The sequence below is a fragment of the Equus asinus genome, chromosome 2, assembly GCF_041296235.1.
Source record: "Equus asinus isolate D_3611 breed Donkey chromosome 2, EquAss-T2T_v2, whole genome shotgun sequence".
NCBI lineage: Eukaryota > Metazoa > Chordata > Mammalia > Perissodactyla > Equidae > Equus > Equus asinus.
This window is the reverse complement of record NC_091791.1, coordinates 50,895,242-50,918,785: the sequence shown is the minus strand read 5'-3', so window position 1 is coordinate 50,918,785 and position 23,544 is coordinate 50,895,242. Positions and strand designations below refer to the sequence as shown.

General features: G+C 39.4%; 1 long non-coding RNA gene across 1 annotated transcript in view; it reads right to left on the bottom strand.

The window, feature by feature from the left end:
- Positions 1 to 1,326: 1,326 nt before the first annotated feature.
- Positions 1,327 to 23,544, bottom strand: part of LOC106826164 (uncharacterized) — a 41,842-nt gene continuing 19,624 nt past the window's right edge. Inside the window, exons 3-4 of the long non-coding RNA XR_011495184.1 lie at positions 7,147 to 7,248; positions 1,327 to 1,402 (exon numbers count right to left, since the gene is read on the bottom strand). This is a non-coding gene — a long non-coding RNA (uncharacterized lncRNA). The remainder of the gene's footprint in view (positions 1,403 to 7,146; positions 7,249 to 23,544) is intronic.

Here is a 23,544-nt window from a genome sequence, read left to right as displayed (position 1 = left end):
TCTTCCTACTCCAGGAATCATGTTTGATTCTTTCCAAATATGAAATCCCAAACCACAGACTCAAAATGAAAGGAGGAGGAAAGACATCAACTGGTGCTGTCCTGACCAAGAGCCCTTCTGGAAGGAATGTGCCATCAGGGTAGATAAAAGGGTCGGGTCCAAAGATCGCCTGGCCTCAAATCCTTTTAAATCCTGGCTCCTGCCCTTAAATTATCTGTGGCTTTGGGCAAGTCACCTCATTTCTCTGTGCTTCGTTTACTCAAATGACAATGATGATAGTACCCAGTTGTGTCATTTTGAGCATAAAATGAGGTAATCCATGTAACATTTACTTAGATCAATTCCTAGCCCGCTGGAAGCACTTCACACATATGATTTCTTCTTCCTAATCATATTGATCACTATCTATCTCTCACAAAAACACCTCTGATGGTGAGTACTGGAACAGAGACTTAAATGAATTGCTATGGCGTCACAAAAGAGAGGGGAAAAACTCTGGAGGAGGCCGATAAGGCTTCATTAATGATGTGATCCTTGGGCTGGGAAAGAAAGCTGATGTTGTCAGTTTAAAAAGGAATTGAAGGAGAGGAGCAGGGTAGAACACCCAGGCAAAGGGAACAGACATATGGGACAGACAGCACGGTGTCAGAGGTCCTGGCTTGTGAGGGATTGACCAAGGGAGCTTCAAAAGCTAACATAGGGTGCATTTGAAATAATTCTTGAAATACAAGCACAACTTTGGTAAATAGAAATGGAAGAAGGAAGGTGGTGGGGTGGAGATGACTAGGGGGGTGGCATTCTAGGCAGAAAAAGGAAAAACATGGTATAGGTTTGGAGAACATCCAAGTGAGATTCGGCTGGAGGGGAGAGTGCGTGTAGGCAGTAAAGGGAGAGGAGAGTGGAAAGGGGAGTTGGATTCAGATGGTGAAGAGTTTTGGAAGTCACTGTGGGAAGTTTACCAGCAGCACTTCAAATAGCCCAATGGCAACAACTGAAGGTTTTTTCCTCTGATTGAGCAGGGGGGTGCTCAAAAGTGATGGGATCTCATTGTCCTTTTAAACAGATTAATCTGGCAGTACTTTACAGAAACGATTAGTGTGGGAAGAGAGAGAAGCCAGAATGCCAGTTAAAAGGTAATCCCCTCCAGGAGTTCATAATATCTAAGGCTGGGACTAACTCCATACAGCTGAAATTTAGAAATCTCTATATGCGCGCGTGTGTGTATATTTTTAATCTGGAGGAAATGCTGTAAGGATATTGTGACGATGATTCCACTAGAGGGTAGTAGAGACAAATTGGTAAAACAGATGAAGCTGCTCTCATCCTTACCTGCTACAAGCCAAGCGTTTTTCTTCTTCTTCTCTATATTGTGTAATAGTTGCAAGCTTAATTCAGTCCACAGCTAAGAAAAATATGACAAGTACATTTAGTGGGTTGTAGCTCTAGACAAGTTAGTAAATTCAGGGTACCCATTTTTAGAATGTGATAAAGCTGGATTGGTAAAAGCAGAAAAGTAGTTGGCATTTAGCCTTTTCACAATAACCAGTATCTCATTATGGCCTTCAATAGAAATCCTTCTTTTGAGGCTGGCCCCGCGGCTGAGTGGTTAAGTTCGCGTTCCGCTGCAGGCGGCCCAGTGTTTCGTTGGTTCCTAATCCTGGGCGCGGACATGGCACTGCTCCTCAAACCACGTGGCGTCCCACATGCCACAACTGGAAGGACCCACAACGAAGAATATACAACTATGTACCAGGGGGCTTTGGGGAGAAAAAGGAAAAAAAAAAAACTCTCCTTTTAAATTGAACCCTGAACATTACATCCAAGTCTTTTGCTGATTATAGTAAAAAAAAAAAAAAAAGATTAGTAAGAGTTAATTTTGATGTATACTGTTGGTTACATAAGTTTTAAAAAAGCATATCTTTACTCATTTACAGATAACGCCCTAAAATATAGATTGCTATATTATATATAACTATATTTTACACACATACATACATGCACACCTTTTGGAAAGTAATATAGCAATAAAAAGCTATAATGCCCATGTTGGGTTTTTTTAAGCATTATTTTATCATAAGGAAATAATTCTATATGAATAAAAGTCATATACTTGAAAAAGATTATTAGAACACTTTCTATAATAAAAAAAAGCTTAGAGCCAACCTATAAGTCTAATAGAGAAATGGTTAAATAGGTAAATTATGGTACTTCCCTTAATTAAATACCACATGTCCAGACACATACACAGTGATTGCAAGTTTATAAAAGCATGAAATTATACTAGAAATAAATAGACACAGAATTGTTCTCTTAGTGTGATGGGATGTGTGGTTATTTAAAAACATCTCATCCAACTAGTTTTATGTTGCTTTTACGATGACTACACATGGAAAGGGGATATACTGCCGCTAACGTTTTACTTACAATTTCAAGATACCGCCATTTAACTAACACTATTAAAGCTTCACAGTGCAAAGATCACTATATATTAAAACTTTAATCAGAGTAACTCTATTCAATTACCTTATCTTGTTAAAAAAGAAAGAAAGAAACAAGGAAGGAAGGAAGGGACTAAATTGAGACTCCTAGAATGCCTCTGCGATTGTATCTACAAGCAAAATATCTCTGGAGTAAAATATAGTATTTTTAAAGATGTATAAATATCTTCCTCAATAGCTTAAGAAAAGGGTTTGAAAGAGGCCAGCAGAGCAAACAGAAATCTAAAATGGCGGCCGGCTCCGTGGCCCAGTAGTTAAGTTCGCATGCTCCGCTGCGGCGGCCCAGGGTTCGGATCCTGAGCGCGGACATGGCACTGCTCGTCAGCCCATGTTGAGGCGGCGTCCCACATCCCACAACTAGAAAGACATGCAACTAGGATATGCAGATATGCAACTGTGTACAGGGGGGGTTTGGGGAGATAAAGCAGGAAAAAAAAAAAAAAAAAGACAACAGTTGCTAGCCCAGGTGCCAATCCTTAAAAAAAAAAAAAAAAAGAAATCTAAAATGGAATTTGTCCATATTCCAGCAGTACTGTGTGTTACTAAATATCCAATAGGCAGGTCCTCCTTGTTCCATCATGAAAATGTCTAAGTTAAACATCCTCTTCCATCTTTAAAAACATAACAAAACTCCAAAAGTAAAAATAAACTCATCTTCATTTTAATGGCTTCTAAACACTTGCAAAGACAATAATCATAGAATCATAGTATAATAAAATGTTAGAGCCAATAGAACCTTAGAGATCACTTATTGAGAAATGAAGGGAATGTTAAGGAGATTGTGTTTACATTCCCTCATTTTCAGAGCTTTGTGTACTTATTTGTTTTGTCATTTAAGCTCCTGATAATAAACAGTGTAACTTTGTCAGTATGTAGGAAATTATAGGTAGATATAGATAGATCAATTAAATCAGTTTAAATGTTTCACTGTGGTAATAATAGCTACATTTTATAATATTCAGACTTGTACCATTAACTGTGCTAAGCACTTTATTTATTTTTTCTTTTCTGCTTTTTCTTCCCAAATCTCCCCAGTACATGGTTGTATATTATAGTTGTGGATCCTTCTAGTTGTGCTATGTGGGACAACTCAGCATGACCTAATGAGTGGTGCCATATCCGTGCCCAGGATCCGAACCAGCGAAACCCTGGGCCACCGAAGCAGAGCACGAGAACTTAACCATTGGGCCACGGGGCCAGCCCCTGTGTTAAGCACTGTAAATGAACTATCTTTGAAAATGGAAAAATCCTATTGGTAGAGATCCAGCTTCAGATAAGGAAACTGAGATCTAAAGAGATTAAACAATTTGCCCAGTATCAGATAGCTCTTAAGAGGCAGAATGGAGACTTGAATCTAGAGTTTTCTGACTCCAAAGCCCAGCTTCTCTACCACCATGCAATTTGCCACTTATGTGTGATAAAATAAATATGACACTCTAAGATGATAAATTATTGGAAATATTATTAACAGTAATTTTGGTAAATAGGAATTATATATTTAGTCCCCTTATACTGTGTATCTTAATGATAATTTCACTCTCACTAGTGTCTCCTTAAGGAAGAGTAGAAGTGTATCATTTTCTTTAAATAAGAATGTGATTAAACAAGGTTGAATCATTGGTTAATAGTAGAGTATCTAAAATAGTTGTTCATTATTCTTGGAACACCACAATTATTAGCTTTCGATGAAAGGGATGAAAAAATTCAGAGCTCATTCTCAAATAGCTGTAGGTCCAGCTTTTCTCCCATCCCTGGAATTTTCCACTCCAGATATATGCTTATTTTCAGCAGTTTTGTGGTACTTAAGAACATAGAAGTGGATTAAAGTAATCCTTGGTTCATGACACACTCTCATCATTGGTGCATTTATGGCCATCTTTATTCATATAATTATTAATTTATAGTAAAATGTAATAAGCACCCATGAAACCATAACCCAACATTAAAACTAGTACCTTAACAATAGCTTACATGTGTGTGATCTTCTTTGCACCATCCCGTTCCACCACCCCCACAATCCCAGGTAACTGGCATCCTGAATCATCATTCTTTTGCCTACATTTTTATTCAGTTTCATCTTATCTGTACAGTCTTAAAGAGTGTGTGTGTGTGTATGTTTCCTCAACTTTTTATTTGAAAATTTTAAACCTACAAAAATGTTGAGAGTAGTAACAGTAAAACCCATATACACTTCACCTAGATTCACCAATTATTATTACGCCAAATTTGCTTTATCTTATCTTCTCCTTCCCATCATCCCTCCCTCCCTTCCTCCTCATGTCTCTCTCTTCTCCCCTTGAACCACTCTTAAGTACCTTCCCAGACATCATATCTCTACCTCAAATGCTTCACCATACATTTCTTAAGAATGACATTTTCCTACATAACCAAAACACCACTATGACATCTAAGGAAAGTAAAACTAATTCCGTAACACTCTCTGACATCCTATTCACATTCAGACATCCACCATCTCCCCAAACATGTCTTTTCCAGATGTTTAAAAAAATAAAATCTGAGATACAATCAAGATATATGAATTGTATTTGTTATGTCTCTTTAGTCTAACAGTCCTCTGACTTTTATCTTATTTTGTTTTTCATGATATTTTGTGTGTGTGTGTGTATGTGAGGGAGATTGGCCCTGAGCTAACATCTGTGCCAGTCTTCCTCTATTTTATGTGGGATGCCACCACAGCATGGCTTGACAAGCGGTGCTAGGTCCATCCCTGGGATCCAAGCCTGCAAACCCAGCCACCACGAAAGCGCAGCGCGAACTTAACCACTACACCACCAGGCCGGCCCCTCATGATAATATTTTTAAGCCAGTTTTCCTAAGATACTTCCCACATGATACATCTGATTGTTTCTTCATGGTGTGATTTACCTTATTCCAATATCATCTGCATTGTATACACTATCTTCTGTAACTGAAAGTTAGGTCTAGAAATGACTAAATTCAGGTTAAATATTTTTGGCAAGGATACTGCATAGAGAGTTTGTGCATTTCACATTGCATTCTGTCAAGGGGGACATCATGCAGGGTGCCCACTTCATTTAGTTGATAACTTTCAGCTCTTTCCATTTTTTTTTTTTTAAAGATTTTATTTTTTCCTTTTTCTCCCCAAAGCCCCCCCGGTACATAGTTGTGTATTCTTTGTTGTGGGTTCTTCTAGCTGTGGCATGTGGGACGCCGCCTCAGCGTGGTCCGATGAGCAGTGCCATGTCCGCGCCCAGGATTCGAACCAACGAAACACTGGGCCGCCTGCTGCGGAGCGCGCGAACTTAACCACTCGGCCACGGGGCCAGCCCCAGCTCTTTCCATTTTAAAGCTATGTCCTCATATTCTTTGACACTCTTCTACTCATAAGGTGGACCTTAATTCTTCTCCCCCCGCCCCCACGCTATGAGGACACTCAGGCCATGGATAGAAGGGCTCATTGGGTGAGGAATGAAGTCTTCTGCCAAGAGCCAGCAATGAACGAGTTCTGCTAGTGAGTGAGCTTGGAAGTGGATCCTCTGCCAGGATTTCGCTATTATGTTATATTTTTCAAGGAATTTGTCCATTGGGTCCAATTTTCCAATTATTAGGTGATGATAGTGTTACCTTATGATATTTTACATTTCCAGTATTTCTATAGATTGTTTTAATTCATAATACTATTTATTTGTTATTTTTCTCTTTTTTCTGATACGATCTTGTCAGAGGTTTATCTATTTTATTTGTTGGTTTTTGAAGACCTGAAGTTTGGCCTTGTTAATATTCTCTATTATATCTTTGTTTCATATTTCATTGATTTCTCTTCTTATTTGTATTCTCTCTTTCTTACTACTCATTAACTTTTAGCATCTGGTCTTTCCTAATATAAGTATTAGTATCTAAAATGCCCCCCAATATCATTGTTGCTGTGTCCTATAAGCTTTGATATATGGTATTTTAACTTTTTGAACATATGGAATACAGTAAAAATAACTATTTAAATGTCACTGCTAATTCTAACATCTGTGTCAGTTCTACTTTATTTTCAGTTGATTTTTTTCTTCAATGTTGGTTGTATTTTCCTGTTTCTTTGCATGCCTGGTAATCTTTTTCTGTGTCAGACATTGTGAATTTTACCTTGTTGGGGGCTGGATGCTTTTGTGTTCCTATAAATCTTTCTGAGCTTTGTTCTGAGATGCAGATAAGTTTCATGGAAAAAGTTTGATCCTCTCCAGTCCTGCTTTTATGATTTGCTAGGCAGGACCAGAGCTGTGCTTAGTCGAGGACTAATTATTCCCACTACGGAGGCAAGACTCTTCTGAGCACTCTTCCTGTTGCCCCAGACATTAGGAGACTTTCTAATCTGGCAGGTGGATGCAGACACTATTCCTGGCCCTGGGTGAGCACCAGGTACTATGCCCTTTAATTTTTCTAGGTGGCTGTGTTAGTCAGGGTTCTCCACACAGACAGAACCAATAGGATGTACATACACATTATTATATATAATAATAATAAAATACAATAATATAATAAGCAAAATAATCTAATAATAATAGAACCCATAGGATGTATGTATGTAATATTATATATATTATTATAAGGAATTATTATTATATAATTATAATATTTAATCATCTTATTATATTATTGTTATAAGGAATTGGCTCACATGATGATGGAGGCTGAGAAGTCTCAAGATCTGCAGTTGGGAAGCTGGAGACCCAGGAGATCTGATGGTGTAAGTTCCAGTCTGAAAGACGGCAGCCTCAAGCTGTAAGAAGAGCAGGTGTTTCAGTTCGAGTCCAAAGGCAGGAGAAGACCAATGTCCCAGCTCAAAGGCAGTCAGACAAGAGGAATTCCCCCTTGTTCAGGGGAGGGTCAGTCTTTTTTGTTCCATTCAGGCCTTCAACTGATTGTGTGTTGCCCACCCACATGAGGGAGGGCAATCTGCTTTAGTCAGTCTACCAATTCAAATGTTAATCTCACCTAAAAACACCCCCACAGACACACCCAGAATAATGTTTGGCAAAAATCTGTGCACCCTGTGGCCCAGTCAAGTTGACATAAAATTACCATCACAGTGGTTCTTTTCCTGCCCTCCTATAGTTTCTCCACACGCACCCTTGAGGGAGACCCTCTGTAGATTTCAGAGTTCTCTGTACATCCCTCTCCTCCCCAGGACTTGGTCCTGTGAATGCTAGCCACGTTGGTCTGTCCCCTGGAGTCTCAGCTTTGCCCCTTTGACTCAGAGAGTCCAGGCTCCGCTTGGATCTCCCCTCCCTGCACCACAGACTAGAAGCTCTCCCAAGGCAGCCACCTGGGACAATCACTGGCTTGTCCCATTTGATTCCCATCTCTCATGGATCACTGTTGCAAATACCGATATCCAGTGTTTTGAAAACTGTTCTTTCATATATTTTATCTGTTTTATTATTTTCTATGTTGTTTTAGGTGGGAGAATAAGTTTAGTATCTGTTACTCCAAGCTTCCAAGCAGAAGCCCCTGCAGTATTCTAGATTTTATTTATTTATTTATGTATTTATTTATTTATTGCTGAGGAAGATTGTCCCTGAGCTAACATCTGTTGCCAATCTTCGTCTCTTTTGTATGTGGGATGCCTGCACAGCATGGTTTGATGAGTGGTGCATAGATCTGTACCCAGGATCCAAACCTGCTAACCCAGGGCTGCTGAAGTGGAGTGCCTGAACTTAACCACTGGGGCACTGGGCAGGCCCCACATTTATCTTTTTTTTCAGTGATTTTTTTTCTTTTTGGTGAGGAAGTTTGGCTCTGAACTAACAACCATTGCCAATCTTCCTCTTTTATTTTTTTCCTCCCCAAAGCCCCAGTACGTAGTTGTATATCCTAGATGTAAGTCCTTCTAGAGCTTGTATATGGGATGCTGCCACAGCATGGCTTGATGAGTAGTGCATAGGTCCTCACCCAGGATCTGAACCAGGGAACCCCAGGCTGCTGAAGCGAAGTACGTGAACTTAACTATTATGCCACTGAACCGGCCCCTAAAGTAATCTTTTTAACTTAAAAGAGAAAACCTATTTTTTATGATACTTAATCTTTGAAATTTGTTGATGTTTGCTTAATGGCCTGGTACATGATCAATTTTTGTAAATGTTCCATGTGAGTTAGAGGAGACTGGGTATTCGCTAATCTTAGATGTAAAATTATATATACATTCCTTAAATTCAGGCCCATTAATTGTGTTGTTCAGATCTTTTTATCACTGTTGAATTTTGACAGCCTCATCGATCAATAGTTAAGACAACTGTGTTGAAGTCTTTCACTACAATAGGTAGATTTATCAATTTCTACCTGTAATTCTATCAAATGTTTCTTCATCTTTTTTGAGAATAGTTTACTATGTACTTACATATTTATTATACGATATCTTCTTGGTGAATTGCACCTTCAATCATTGTATAGTAACAATACTTTTTTCCTCAGAATGCTTTTGCTCTTAAAGTCTATATCAGAACTGTCTGGTGGAAATATTATGTGAGACACATATGTACTTTCAAATTTTCTAGTAGCCACGTTAAAAAAGTAAAAAGAAACAGGTGAAATCAATTTTAATAATGCATTTATTTAAAACCAAATATATTAAAATATCGATTGAACATGTAATAATATAATAATTCTCATTGAGATATTGTATGTTCTTTATTTTTTGTGCTAATTCTTTGAAATCTGGTATGTATTATTGTATGCTTAACGAAAATCTCAATTCAGACTAGCCACCAAGTGCTCAGTAGCCATATGTGGCTAGTGCCTGCCACATTGGACAACGCAGGTCTATACAGCTGTTCCAGCTTGCATTTGGTTAGAATTTGTCTGTAACTTCTTTTTTCATTCTTTTACTTGGAAACTTTCTGTATTCTTGAGCCCTGTGTCCTTGTAAAAGGCATATGCATTATTTTATGGAGACTAAGATATATATAAAGTTTGGCATTTGGACAACTTTGAAATCAGGACTCACCTTACAATCGATGAAGTATAACAGTCTCTGTCATCCAGGTGGTATTTGCACCATAGTTGACATTACCTGCACATGCACTAACATCAAAAGCACCAGTATCAAAACTCAGAAAATGGATTTCAATGGCTTGGAATTAAATCCCAAGAGAGCACAGTAAGGCTCTCTTTTTAGCCTCTAAGAACCAAAGGGTTGTGGGAAAAGTGTGAATTAAACATTTTTGGCAATATTCACAAAACAAGAGTAAACAAAATAGACTAGTTCTACGTCATTGCAAAGCTGTCTTAAGAGCAGAACAAGTGGCTTTTAGTTCTTTTATGAATTATTTTAGGAAGTACTAAATTACCAATGCTCTTGATGTCACAAATAATAATGTTGTATGCCTGCTGACAAATGAAAAAGTGACTCATAAGAGGTGGATGGATATGATGAAATTTTACAAACACTTTACTCAATTTATTTTGCTTCTATTTTACTTTTTATATGTGTGCATTTGTTATATATGATAAAATATATGTCTAGATAAATCTAAAAGAGTCCTTTAAACTAGCATAAAATAAAATCTAAATGATCCGAAAGCTTTTACCATAAGTCAATTGATGGCATTTCTTCTTTTCTCCTTAAATTTACATAATATATATCTTAAATTTGATAGCATGTTAGATTTGACTAAGTAACATTCCTAGATTTCTGTTTTGTTTTTATACAATATGCTAATCTCTTTTAACTGGTAAGTTTTGTCCATTTACATTTATTGTAATTATTAATATATGGATCTGTTTCTATAATCATAGTTTATTATTTCAATATGTACCACTTTTTCAGTGCTTCTTCTAAACCTCTCTTATATATATCCTGCCATTTTGGCATGTTCTCATACCCTTAATATGTAGAATATTAAATTTAGGGTATTTATGGATATTCTCTCTCTCTCTCCTGTACAGATATTATGGTGGGCAGAATAATGGCTTCCCAAAGATATCCACATCCTAATCCATGTAACCCATGAATATGTTACCTTACATGGCAAAAGGGACTTTGCAAATATGATTAAAGTTAAGATAGTTGAAATTGGGAGATTATCTCAGATTATCAAGTGGGTTCAATCTAATCAACTGTTCTTATTAAGTATCCTTAAGAGCAGAAGAAGGAGTCAGAAAGTCAGAATCTGAGGAAAGTATGACTATCTGGAAGAATAGTTAGAGAGATGCAGGGTTGCTGGCCTTGAAGATGGAAGAAGAGGGCCAAGAAATCCAACAGCAGCTTCTAGAGGCTGCAAAAGGCAAGGGAATGGATTCTCTCCTGGAGCCTCCAGAAGGGGATGCAGCCCTGCAGACACCTTGACTTCATCCCTGTGAGACTTGTGCGGGACCTTTAACCTGAAGAACTGTAAGATAATATTTGTGCTCTTTTAAGCCACTACACTTGTGCTAATTTGTTACAGCAGCAATAGAAAACCAATACAGATCATTTAAAGTAAACACAAACTTTACCAAGTGTTTGAAGATCTTTATATATCCTGTGTACTTTTTAGACTTGTTTCCTTTTATTTGTAATTTATCTAAAATTGTTCTCAGGAAATAGTTGTGTGGTAAATTTTCTGAGGCCTTATATACCTGAGAACATTGTTACCATGCCCTTACATTTCAGCTGTATAAAAGTTCTAGACCTTGAATCTTTCTCTTGTTCTAAAAAAGTCAATATCTATTCTTTCTGCCAAAATTTTAGAATTTCCTTTTGAATTGATTTTTTTTTTTTTAATGATTTTATTTTTTCCTTTTTCTCTCCAAAGCCCCCTGGTACATAGTTGTATATTCTTTGTTGTGGGCCCTCTAGTTGTGGCATGTGGGATGCTGCCTCAGCGTGGTTTGATGAGCAGTGCCATGTCCATGCCCAGGATTCGAACCAACGAAACACTGGGCCGCCCGCAGCGGATCACGCGAACTTAACTACTCGGCCACGGGGCCAGCCCCCTGAATTGATATTTTTAAATATCATGTAATAGGTTTAGAGGAAGTATTTTTTTTTCTTATTTTCTATTTTTGGGGCATTATGGTGGTGGTTTTGTGTGTCTGTGTGTGGGTGTGTTTGTGTCTGTGTGTGTGAGAGAGAGAGAGGAAGATTGGCCCTGAGCTAACATATGTTGCCAGTCTTCCTCTGTTTTAGGTGAGATGCTGCCACAGCCTAGCTTGACAAGTGGTGGTAGGTCCACAACCAGGATTCAAACCTCTGAACTCTAGGCCACCAAAGCAGAGCATGGGAACTTAACCATTTCACCAGCAGGCCAGCCCCACTTTATGTGTTTTTTGATCCTAGGTCTTTCAACTTTCTTTAATTTGAGGAGTTTGTCTCTATCGTTTCTTCAAATGTTTATTCCTCCCTATTTCTATTTTTTTTCTATTTTGATGACTCTTTTTACCCAGATGTAAAATTATACTTGTTTATATCACCTAACTTTGTTTCTACATTTTCTTTTGCTTTTTTTGAGAAAAAAAAACACCTCAATCTGATCTTTCAATATGCTAAATGCCTCAGCTGGATCCTTTTAATATTTATCCCATCTATTGTATGTTATTTATCCTATCTATTGTATTTTCCTTAACAAATTTTCCACTTGTTTTTCTGTTTAAAATAGATTTTTATAAGGTTAATATTTTTTCTTTTTCTCTTTTAGTAGATGTTTTAGGCTTACTGTAAATTTTTTGTTGTTCTAACACTGCTTCTTCTGAGGAAATCTGTAATCACTTGCTATTTTCCTTTCTAAATAGGTATCTTGTTATTTTAGCCTGTGAGCTCCTATTCTCCTGAAAGTACTGCCTGCTTCACAGGCTGGGAAAAGCCCAAGTCCATCCTGACTGGGTGTTGGGGAAGTGACAACTTCCCCTAGGGTAGACAGCCCCAAGCACCAGAAAATCAAGATGAATTATTCCTCCCTCCATTAATGGCGGGATGAAGCTGCTTTCAAGGGAAGTAGTCCTGATACCCTGTAATTGAGCCCACGGAGTGTCAAGGGGGAGGGTTTGGGAAACAACTGCTTAGGACATGTGGGGTCCCCACTTGTTTTCTCTGCTCTTCACCTACACAACTCTCCTGTGCTGCCCTCTGGTCCAGCATTTTCCCCCAGCCTCTTCATGACTTCTAGTTGTTTAGTTTAAGGTGACAAGAATGCAAACTATGTGGGCCTAATACATATCAATTACAAACACATTTGGCTATTTAACAAAGATTAAACATAGAAGGTAAGGCTATACAGGAGATTTGGAAAAAATTCAAGTTCATTAGGTTATTTTATGGAAATAAAAATTATTTGGTTTGTTATTCATATACACAGAAACATCAGACAAGAAGTATTCATTTGCTATACATATACATAATCTTATATGACCTCTATGAGGCATTGATACTGTTGGCAAAACTTTTTCTTTTGACACTGTTTTAAAAGATGCATTCTTCCCCACACCAGCCTCTCTTGTGGTTTTCTTCTTACCATTGGTTTTTGCTTCCCAGTCTCCTTCACTAGCTGATTTCTCTTCTCGCCATCATGGCTCCCAGGGCTTCATCCTGGGCACTCTCATCTCACTCTATTCTCTTTCCTTGCATGGTCTCATTGAACCTCAAGGTTACAGCTGCCGCCTATATAATGGTGATGACTAAATTCATATTTCTAATCCTCACCCCTCTTATGAGCTCCAGGCTTACTACCTCCTAGACATCTCCACCCGGAGTTCCCACTGCTATCTCAACCTCAAATATCTTCCCCAATCATGTATAGTCTTTCCATTTTACCTACTCCAGAAGGTTCAATGTTGATCTTGACTGACCATTTCCTCCCCAGCCACACCTAATTCAACATGTCCATTCTGCCCTTTCCTTTATTTCCATTCTCACTACTACTCTCTTAATTTAGCCTCTCATCAATTTTAAGTCTTTGAGTAACTTCCTAACTGGTTGTCTTCCCCCCCGTCTCTCCTCCATGTTATTATTTTCTTTGAAATTATTCAGTAGCTCTCCATTGCAGAGATAATAAAGTCTAAACCTATCAGCATGTTATTCCTCTTTCTTCATAATACAGTCCTCGTCCATCTGATCTACCACACCTCCTGATATCCCCAGCGCTCCATGCTTTGTTCCAGTAGGCTCAAACATCTGTCATTCTTCAAACACAGCATAGTGTATTCTCTCCCTCTGGAATATCTACCTGCTTTATTTACACTTTATTGAGTGAAAAGGGTCACCAATGTTCTGGCTAAGAGGAGGAGAAAGGCCTCGAGTTTACCTGGCAGAAATGGAAGCAAAAAATCCAGTAATTTCAAGAGAAACTGAAAGTCAGCCAGAACACAAGAGGGAGCAGCCTTACTGAGTGGGAGGCAAAACAAGGAGAGGCAAGAGAACTATTAGTTAAAATTTCATTGTCCATCATCCAGTTCCTGTTGACCTGCAATCGGTTATCATTTTATAGTCCTTATACTGTAATGAGAAAACCTACATGCAAATGAAATAAACAGTAATTAGAGATCTTGGACTAGTTAGCACCTCCTTGGAAGAAAGTCAGGGGATTTGAGGAGTGGTCTGTGCTGTAAACAAAGAATCAAGTCATAGAGGGAAATAAAATGGTTTATGTATACACAGGATTAACTTGATCCTGTGCTTGGAGAGCTTTCTAGAATTATACACCTGTATTTTCCCCAGTGTTTTTGGTTAGAGTCAGCGTAAACTAATAAAGCATGTGGTTATAAATCTCTCTCATAGTCTATTCGCATATTTCTGGTTGGAAGGAAACCCCAGAAATCAAGACCCTAGATATGAGAAATGGTAGACACCCACTATCTACCATGGCTTTGGAACAATCTAGGCAGTTTGCTCATTGACTTGCTCTTTCTGACATTACCAGGTGATCAGGGGATAGAGGGATAAAGAGGGAAAGGGCAGGGTCAAATTTATCCAAACCTATCTTGGGGGTTAGAGCAGGGAACAAAACTATAAGGAACTTGTTAAATAAACAATATCTTCCCAAAATGTAATGCTATGTTGCTATTAAAAAAAGAAGGGTCGGGGCCAGCCCTATGGCCGAGTGCTTAAGTTCACATGCTCTGCTTCGGTGGCCCAGGGTTTTGCTGGTTTGGAGCCTGGGCGCTGACATGGCACCACTCGTCAGGCCATGCTGAGACGGCGTCCCATGTGCCACAACTAGAAGGACCCACAACTAAAATATACAACTATGTACTGGGGGGACTTGGGGAGAAAAAGCAAAAGCAAAAAAAAAGATTGGCAACAGTTGTTAGCTCAGATGCCAATCTTTTAAAAAAAAGAAGGGTGGGAGGTGAGGGGAAAAGAGAAAGAGTTTTCCATGTATCAAAATGGTATCATCTCCAATATATTGCTAAGTGGGAAAAAAGTAAGATGCAAAACATGAGTATGGTATGTTAGCTTTTGTGTAAGAAATAAGAATATATATGGAATATTTGCTAATATTTGCACAACACTAAAAAGTTACATAATAACCTAACTAAAATGGTTTCCTATGATGGGAGAAAATGGGAGACAAGATAAATGGAGACAGGTTGTTAGCCAGATATCTTGATTATGATTTTTTATAGTGTTTTGATATTTGAAATACGCAAATGTTTTATCGACTGAAAAAATAAAATAAAACTAAATTTAAATGTTGCTGTGTATTTGCTACCTTCTAGAAATAAATTAGAAAGAAATTATCAGACGACTGATTATCAGACAATTGGCAGAGAGAGAGAAATGTTCATTACAGTGTTGTTTCTAATAGAACAAAGAAAAATAACTCTAATAGGCAATTAACTAAACAACAGTATGCAACTATACAATGAATACATGGAACTGTTAAGAGTTGTGATATAAACACGTATTTATTGACAGTAATAGTGGGAAATATGATACAAAATAGAATGCATAGTATGATCTCTATGTAGGCAAATAAAAAATTGTGGAATAATATCCATCAAAATGTTTAATGAGAATACAGGTGATTTTTGTTTAACCTTTGTTTTCTAATGTGGTTAAGTAATCAGTTAATTTGTCATGCATTAAATAAACAAAAGTTAAAAAAAATCACCTCTCACTGTCCCTCTCTCTATTCATTAAGTAGGAGGTCCTTCCATATCTTGTACTATGTAGTAGAGGTGGTAGAAGCACTGAAATTTATTGAGTGTTTACCATGTCCCAGGCAATATTGTAAGTACTTTAAAGGGATTATATAAGTTAATAATCAGAACAACAGTATGAGGTAGGAGTTGTTATATTTCTATTCCTCAAGCAAGGATCCTGAAGCTTAGTGAGGGTAGGTACCTAGCCTGGGTCACATCGATAATAATCATTGGTGAGGGTCATAAACCTAGACAGTAGGACTCTAGAGCTTTGACCTCATCACTGTGCTAGCACATTTCATATGCACCTTTGTTGGGCTCTTATCTCACTTTGTTATAACTGTACAATCTTGGCACCCATGATGCTCTCTTTAGTCTCTGGGTCCCTGCAAACTAACGCAGCTCCTGGCTTTTCACACACAACTAGATGTGTGTTGGATGAATGAATGAATTTGTTTTAAGCTGGAGAAGCAGCTCTCTGGATATTATCTAGTGTGGCAGTTCCTAATCATATTGGTTGGTTCCCTTCGATGTAGCCTATCAGAAATATCTATCTATCCAGACACATCACTGTGAATTTCATGTTTTTGATAGTCCTGCTTTCCTGTACTGTGTAGTTGAGGAATAATTTTTCATTCTATATAGTAAGCCTGTCAAGGAAAATTTATAAAACATGTATTGGGTACCTGGCATGTAGCAGGCTCTGTCTGGGACACCAGCTATACAAGGATAATAAAAACTCAGCTGTAAGGAACTCATAGGCAGGGCAGAAGGCAGGGGAGGGGGTTTCCCCAATCACCACACCTTTACTATAGAGATGGAGTAATACACAAGTCACTAGAGAACCCAGGGGAAGAACAGCTCCCTCTAACTGGGAGTGAGCAGCCTGGAAGACTTTTTAGAGGAGGTTACAGTGACTGAGTTGAGTTTTAAAGGATGAGTGAAAATGAGGTTGACAGTAAGGGGTGGACAGAAGAAGGGTAAAGAGGCAATACTTTTACAAACAGGGGTTTGATGTCAAGGCAAGCTCTTTTACAGTTTTGAGAAAAGACTGCTTTGATAAGAAGCCTAATAATTTATATGTGGCTGGGTCAATTAAAGTAGCCAGGAGAATGAAGATTTAGAAATTGTGTGCAAAGGGATGCACATGCACACACACACATCGGTAAGCCTGTGTCTCTGCAAGATCAGAAGATCAGGGAAAAAAAAGGAACAGTTACATTTACTGGAAAACTAAACCTTTTTCATATCACATCTTTGTTTTCTGACATTCCTAACCATAATTGCAGTAATTGTGGCTAGGCCAGTCTCCTCTGCGTCGACTTAGGCACATGAATTTCTTTCACTGACTCCCGTAGCCTTGAGCAGAGTCAGACTAATTTCCTCATTATCACTCATTACTCAGTGACCAGGAAAAAATTAACAAGCTTCAAAATATGTCCATTTTTTACCCGGAGAGAATTTTAGCCCTTGTGATTTTATCAGACCAAATAAATATATGACCAAGTATATTGGTGGCATTTCATCTTTCTAATTCTAAAAACTTCTTCAAAAACAAGGGAAATGGCCAATAAACACATGAAAAGATGTTCAACATCACTAATTATCAGGGAAACGCAAATCAAAACTACACTAAGATACCACCTTACGCCTGTTAAAACAGCTCTAATCACTAAGACTAAAAAAAATGTTGGAGGGGGTGTGGAGAGAAGGGAACCCTCATACATTGCTGGTGGGAATGCAAACTGGTGCAGCCACTATGAAAAACAGCATGGAGATTCCTCAAAAAACTAAAGATAGAACTACCATACGACCCAATTATCCCACTACTGGGTATCTACCCAAACAACATGAAATCAACAATCTAAAGAAATATATGCACCCCTATGTTCATTGCAGCACTATTCACAATAGCCAAGACATGGAAACAATCCAAGTGCCCATCCACCAATGATTGGATAAAGAAGATGTGGTGTACCTATATACAATGGAAGACTACTCAGCCACAAAAAAGACAAATTCATCCCATTTACAATAACATGGAAGGACCTGGAGGGAATTATGCTAAGTGAAATAAGGCAGTCTGAGAAAGACAAACACCAGATGATTTCACTCGTATGTGGAATATAAACAACCACATGGACAAAGAAAACAGTTCAGTGGTTACCAGGGGAAGGGGGGTGGGAGATGGGCATAGAGGGAGAAGGGGAGCGCTTATGTGGTGACAGACAAGAAATAATGTACAACTGAAATCTCACATCAATGTAAACTATTATGAACTCAATAAAAATAAATAAAAATAAAAATAAAAACAAGGGAAGTAGGTGGGCTCATCCTTCATGGTCTCCAGAGGTCCACAGGCCAAAGCAAAATTTCTCCAAGTGCTCCAGGAGTTGACCAGGTGGAGACCCGGGAAAAAAATGTCCTGAAAGAGGACTGAGTTTATCTAATCAAATTACCCAATCTAAAAAAACTTACAACTGCTTTAATTTGAATTTACATATTGAAAACCATACCCCAGATTTCTTTATCTCAAGCACTTTGCTTGTGATGTGTAGGAATAAGTAGAGGAATTAATTAGAAGTTAATTAAATTCCAGCAATTTTAATTAAGGGGTTAAAGAACAATTAAGACAAACCTAGAAATGTTACTCAACTCTAATTAGAAGAGCAGTAAAAATCAACAAAGTAATCCAATAAACTTATACTTCACCTACAAATTTTTATATCATCACTACCTAATTGAGTAGACCAAAAAAACGGGGGGATTATATTTAAGGATGAGCAATTTGGGGAAAAGATACCAGACACGGGCAAAATCAGATTTTTATTTCTTCTGTACCTTTACTGAATTGTATTCAAAACTCTCTTAATTGAACATCTGGTATCCTCAGGCAATTCTGGATAGGAAGTTGATAGATCATTATGTTTAATACACAGTCATTCTTGGCACACATTAACTGCAAAATACTAGCCTCTTGAATCGCTCATCACCCAAGGTCATGAAGAAGTTCATTACAGGGCTTCTGTTATAATGACTAGGTTGTACTTTCACTAGTTAAATGATGAAATGGTACTGGTGATTCAGGATAGGTGTAATCTGTGTTTGATGTTCAGAGTGGTTGGTTAAATAGTACATTTCCCATCCCAAAGCTATGTGTATCCTCTGGTATCGCCCCCTTCTAAGGCTAGAATTGCTGATGTGAAGACAGCCTTTGCCCACACACTGGGAAAGGGCTGGAAGAAGGTGACTGGATTTTAGGACCTCAAAGTTCTCTAGAGGAGAAGATGGAGGGTTGTCAAGCTGACCTGTTTACTTGATTTTCTCTTCTTCGAGTCTAGCCATCAGTCTTTATCTTTGTCTAGGTCACCCACCCCCAGGACTCCCAACCATTCATAATTGGTCTCAGTCACTTTGACCCAGAATGAACACAAAGGTACAACTTTTGCTGCCTGCAAACATGAGCTTCTCACTAGGAAGACTGACACCTAATATGTGGCTGAGATGGGGGCTGCAGGGCACCTGACCCTGGGGCAGGGTTTCCAGCACTATTGACATTCAGAGCTGGATAATTCTTGTGGAGGACTGTCCCGCGCATTTTGTACATTCAGTAGTATCCCTGGCCTCTACTCATGAGATGCCAGTAGCAACCTTGCAGGTTGTGACAATTAAAAATGTCACCAGAGCCAGCCCTGATGACCTAGTGGCTAAAGTTGAGCACCCTCTGCTTCAGGGGCCTGGGTTCAGTTCTGGGTGTGGAACCACACCACTCGTATGTCAGTAGGCATACTGTGGTATGCTACTCACATAGAAGAACTAGAAGGACTTTCAACTAAAATATCTAACTATGTGCTGGGGCTTTGGGGAGGGGAAAAAAAAGAGGAAGATTGGCAACAGATGTTAACACGGGGCGAATCTTTCCCAGGGCGGGAAAAAATGTCTCCAGACATTGTCAAATGTTCCTTGGGGAACAACTAGCCCCCAGTTGAGAACCAGTGCCCCAGATCCATGTTCCATTAGATGTAAGGAGGAATTTCTGCTCCCTGGTAAGTTTGACAAGTATTATATCTCATTTCTTTTCATATTTCACACTTTGACCTAAGAGGAGAAAGGAACCCTTTCCCACTGAACTTCACATCCACCATGATTAAACTGAACTGAAGCCGGTCTCCAGTAGGAGGCTCCTAAATTGTTTCTTTACCAGTTTAGCAAATTTCTGCTGCTGTCACCTGGTAAGTTTTCAGTTTCCCTTGTAATGATTTTGCTTCTTGGAATCCATCTTCCTTTCCTTGCTCTTTGTTTTAACATGGAAATTTTTTTTCAGGTCTCTAGGTTACTGGGAAGCAAGATCTTTTTTCTATGTATTCCTAGTCTCCCTGTCATACTGGTTGAAATTGCTCTCCTTGCTCTCACCCAAAACCACACTTCCGAATTCTCCTGAATCCTTTCCACAGTATTACCCACACTATTTCATTCTTTGTCAATTCCTTTTGTTCTGTCAGTCATAGTATTGGTCAGAGTTCTCCACCCCAACACACCTTAGCAGAAAACATCCTTAACCATAATTATTTCCATGGTCAGTCTCAACTTGGGAAGCAAGCCCTGCTCTCACTCTTTTCTCCTGCCCACTCACCCCCTTCACCCAGAGAAATCTTGGCACTGACTTGAGAAGTGGTTCTCACAGTTTAGCCTACATCAGAACTACACGGAGGGCATGTTGAAACACAGATTGCCAGGCCCTGACCTCAGACTTCTGATCTGGTCTAGGGTAAGGCCTAATAATTTGCATTTCTAATAAGTTCCAGGTCACGCTGACACTCTGCTTCAGACACAGCACCTTGAGAACCACTGTCACAAGGTGTGATGGCAGAGGAAAAAGCCCTCCAGGTGAATCTGATTAGGGTAGGGCATCCACTTAGTATAGAATCATTGGTTTGTTTTCCTTTTTTTCCAAAAGATCAATATTCTTGACAAGTTCCATCCCACCAGCAAAGCCAGCTGAGTTTGTCAAGGGCTATGAGCAAGCTTCCAAACCTCAGGGAACTAAGGAGGTGGGCTCAAACAAAAATACACAGCTTTATAACTCATTTACACTTCAGATGCTCCACCCTCAGACAGGTGAATTTCCAGCTGTGCTGGCTTTGAGCAGAGTGTTCTGCCATACTCCTTCCATGAAAGTGATAACATCTGTTAACTTAGAAACCTATGGATATTTATTAAGTAACTAATTACATTCAAGTTCTCTAAAGAAATAGGGAAGAGAATACAAGGCTTGGAGTGTGAATACCTGGGTTCTAGTCTGGTTAAATAACCTGGGCAAGTTACCTCATGGTATTTTGCAAACATCAGTCTTCTGATCTATAAGATGAAGGAACTAGATCTCTTCTCAGAAAGCCCTTGCAGTGCTGTGATTCTAGAAACACTTCCTTAAGAAGGAACCTGATAGGATCCTAGCCCTAGGCTTGGAACATGCCTAACTTGAAATGCCAAGGGATCTTCCTGGTCTCCTTTGCTAGGCTTAAATGTGTCTGCTGCATCACTCCTAAAAACGAGGCAGTTCATGGCATTTTTTAACATATCAATTGTGGGAGGCTGAATAATGGTCCCCAACGATATCCAGATCCTAATTCCTAGAACCTGTGAAAGTTACCTTATGTAGTAACGTGAACTTTGCAGATGTGATTAAGTTAAAAGATTTTGAGATGGAGGATTATCCTGGATTATCCACATGGGCCCTAAATGTCATTACAAGTGTCCTTACAAGAGGGAGGCAGAGAGAAATTTGATGACAGGAGAGGAGAAGCCCATGTGATGACAGAAGTGAGCAGAGAAAAGACAATGTGATGTGAGGACACGAAGCAAGGAATAAGGACAGCCTCTAGAAGCTGGAAAAGGCAAGAAACCGTTTCTCCCCTAGAACCTCTAGAAGGAACCCACTCTGCTGACAACTTGGTGTTAGCCTCATAAGACTCATTTCAAACATCTACCTGCAGAGAGTGATGTCAGCATCATGGCTGAGTGAGCTGTTCCCTTGGGGCTGTTCCCCTAAGATATAACAAAAAGGACATTTGTTAACCAACAGAGGACATCCACACAGCACAATAGGATGTCTGAGAGATCCACAAAGCCATTTTTCTGAAGGTGGGGGTACTGGATCCGTGGGGAGCAGTGGAAGGAGGTAAGTGGATCTCCTCTCCCTCCCCAGCAGCAGTGATCTAAGTGCACAGGACCTCATGCAGTGCCCAACACACGACACTGAGAGGAGATGGGGGAACAGGAGGCATCAGCAGGTATGCTTTTGGTCTTGGAGTTGCTTCCCAGCCTGTGGGAAATGCTCCACACCGAGGTAGCTCAGCCACCATGAGGGTACCCCCCTACCAAGCTGAGCAGCTGAGGCAGGCTGCCAGTGAGTGCAGAGCGGGATTGCGTGTGATTGTGCATTCAAAATAAAGTGCCCCTTTCCCCCCCTCTCCTGGTTCACCAGCTCAGCCAGTTTGCCAGGGCAACAGATCTGGTCCAGAGCACCTGTGCCTGTGTGTGTGAAGCAGCAGTGGCCAGCGGGCAAACGCAGATGTGCCCTGTCAGCACAGCTTCCAACAGACGTTCACGACTTCCATCAGATGTGGCAGGTTCAGAAAACACAGCTCCCACCCCTCCAGCCCAGTAGTGGCAGGTGGAGTCTGTGACCAGATGCTACCACTATGCACCAGCAAAGGGCCACTCCACCAAACACCATGAAAACATACATTAACACTCCAGAGCAGAAGAAAAATGACAGGTCTCAGGAAACCAATCCTGAAGCCTCAGAAATTTACAATCTAAATGACAGAGAATTCAAAATTGTTATCATAAAAAAACTCAACAAGTTAGAAGAAAATACAGAAAGACATTTCAATAGAATTCAAGAATAAAATTAATGAGCAGAGGGAATTCTTCACAAAAGAGATTGAAACTCTAAAAAAAACCCAAACAGGAGCTACCCAGTGGTGTAGTGGTTAAGTCCGCATGCTCTGCTTCAGCAGCCCAGGGTTTGCAGGTTCAGACACTGGGTGTGGATCTAGCACTGCTTGTCAAGCCATGCTGTGCTGCATCCCACATAAAATAGGGGAAGATTAGCACAAATGTTAGCTCAGCAATAATCTTCCTCAAGTAAAAAGAGGAAGATTGGTAACAGACGTTAGCTCAGGGCCAATATTCCTCACACACACACACACAAAAGCAGAAATGCTGGAGATGAAGAACACAATGAATGAGACAAAATCTAGAATCCTTACAAAGCACTGCTGACATTATTGAGGACAGAATTAGTAATTTAGAGGACAGGAATACAGAAATGCTTCAGGTGGAGGAGGAGAAAGAACTAAGACCAAAAAGAAATTAAGAAATTTTCCAGGGCCAGCCTGGTGGCACAGCAGTCAAGTGTGCATGTTCCGCTTCAGTGGCCTGGGGTTCACAGGTTCAGATCCCGGGTGTGGACATGGCACCATGTGGCAAGCCATGCTGTAGCAGGCATCTCACATGTAAAGTAGAGGAAGATGGGCATGGATGTTAGCTCAGGGCCAGACTTCCTCAGCAAAAAGAGGAGGATTGGCAGCAGATATTAGCTCAGGGCTAATCTTCCTCAAAAAAAAATTTTTCCAAGAAATATACAACTCAATTAGAAAATGCAATATAAGGATTATAGGTGCTCTAGAGGGAGAAGAGAAGGGGAAAGGAGCAGAGATCTTGTGCAAAGAAACAATAGCTGAGAACTTCCCAAACCTGGGGAAGGAGCTGGAAATACAAGTAAATGAAGTAGATAGAACAGCTAATTACCTCAGTGCAAAAAGACCTTCTCCAAGGCATATAGTAGTAAAACTGGTAAAAGTAAATGACAAAGAAAAAATATTAAGGGCAGCAAGGCAAAAGAAAATAACACACAAAGGGAGTCCTATCAGACTTTCAGCAGATTTCTCAGCAG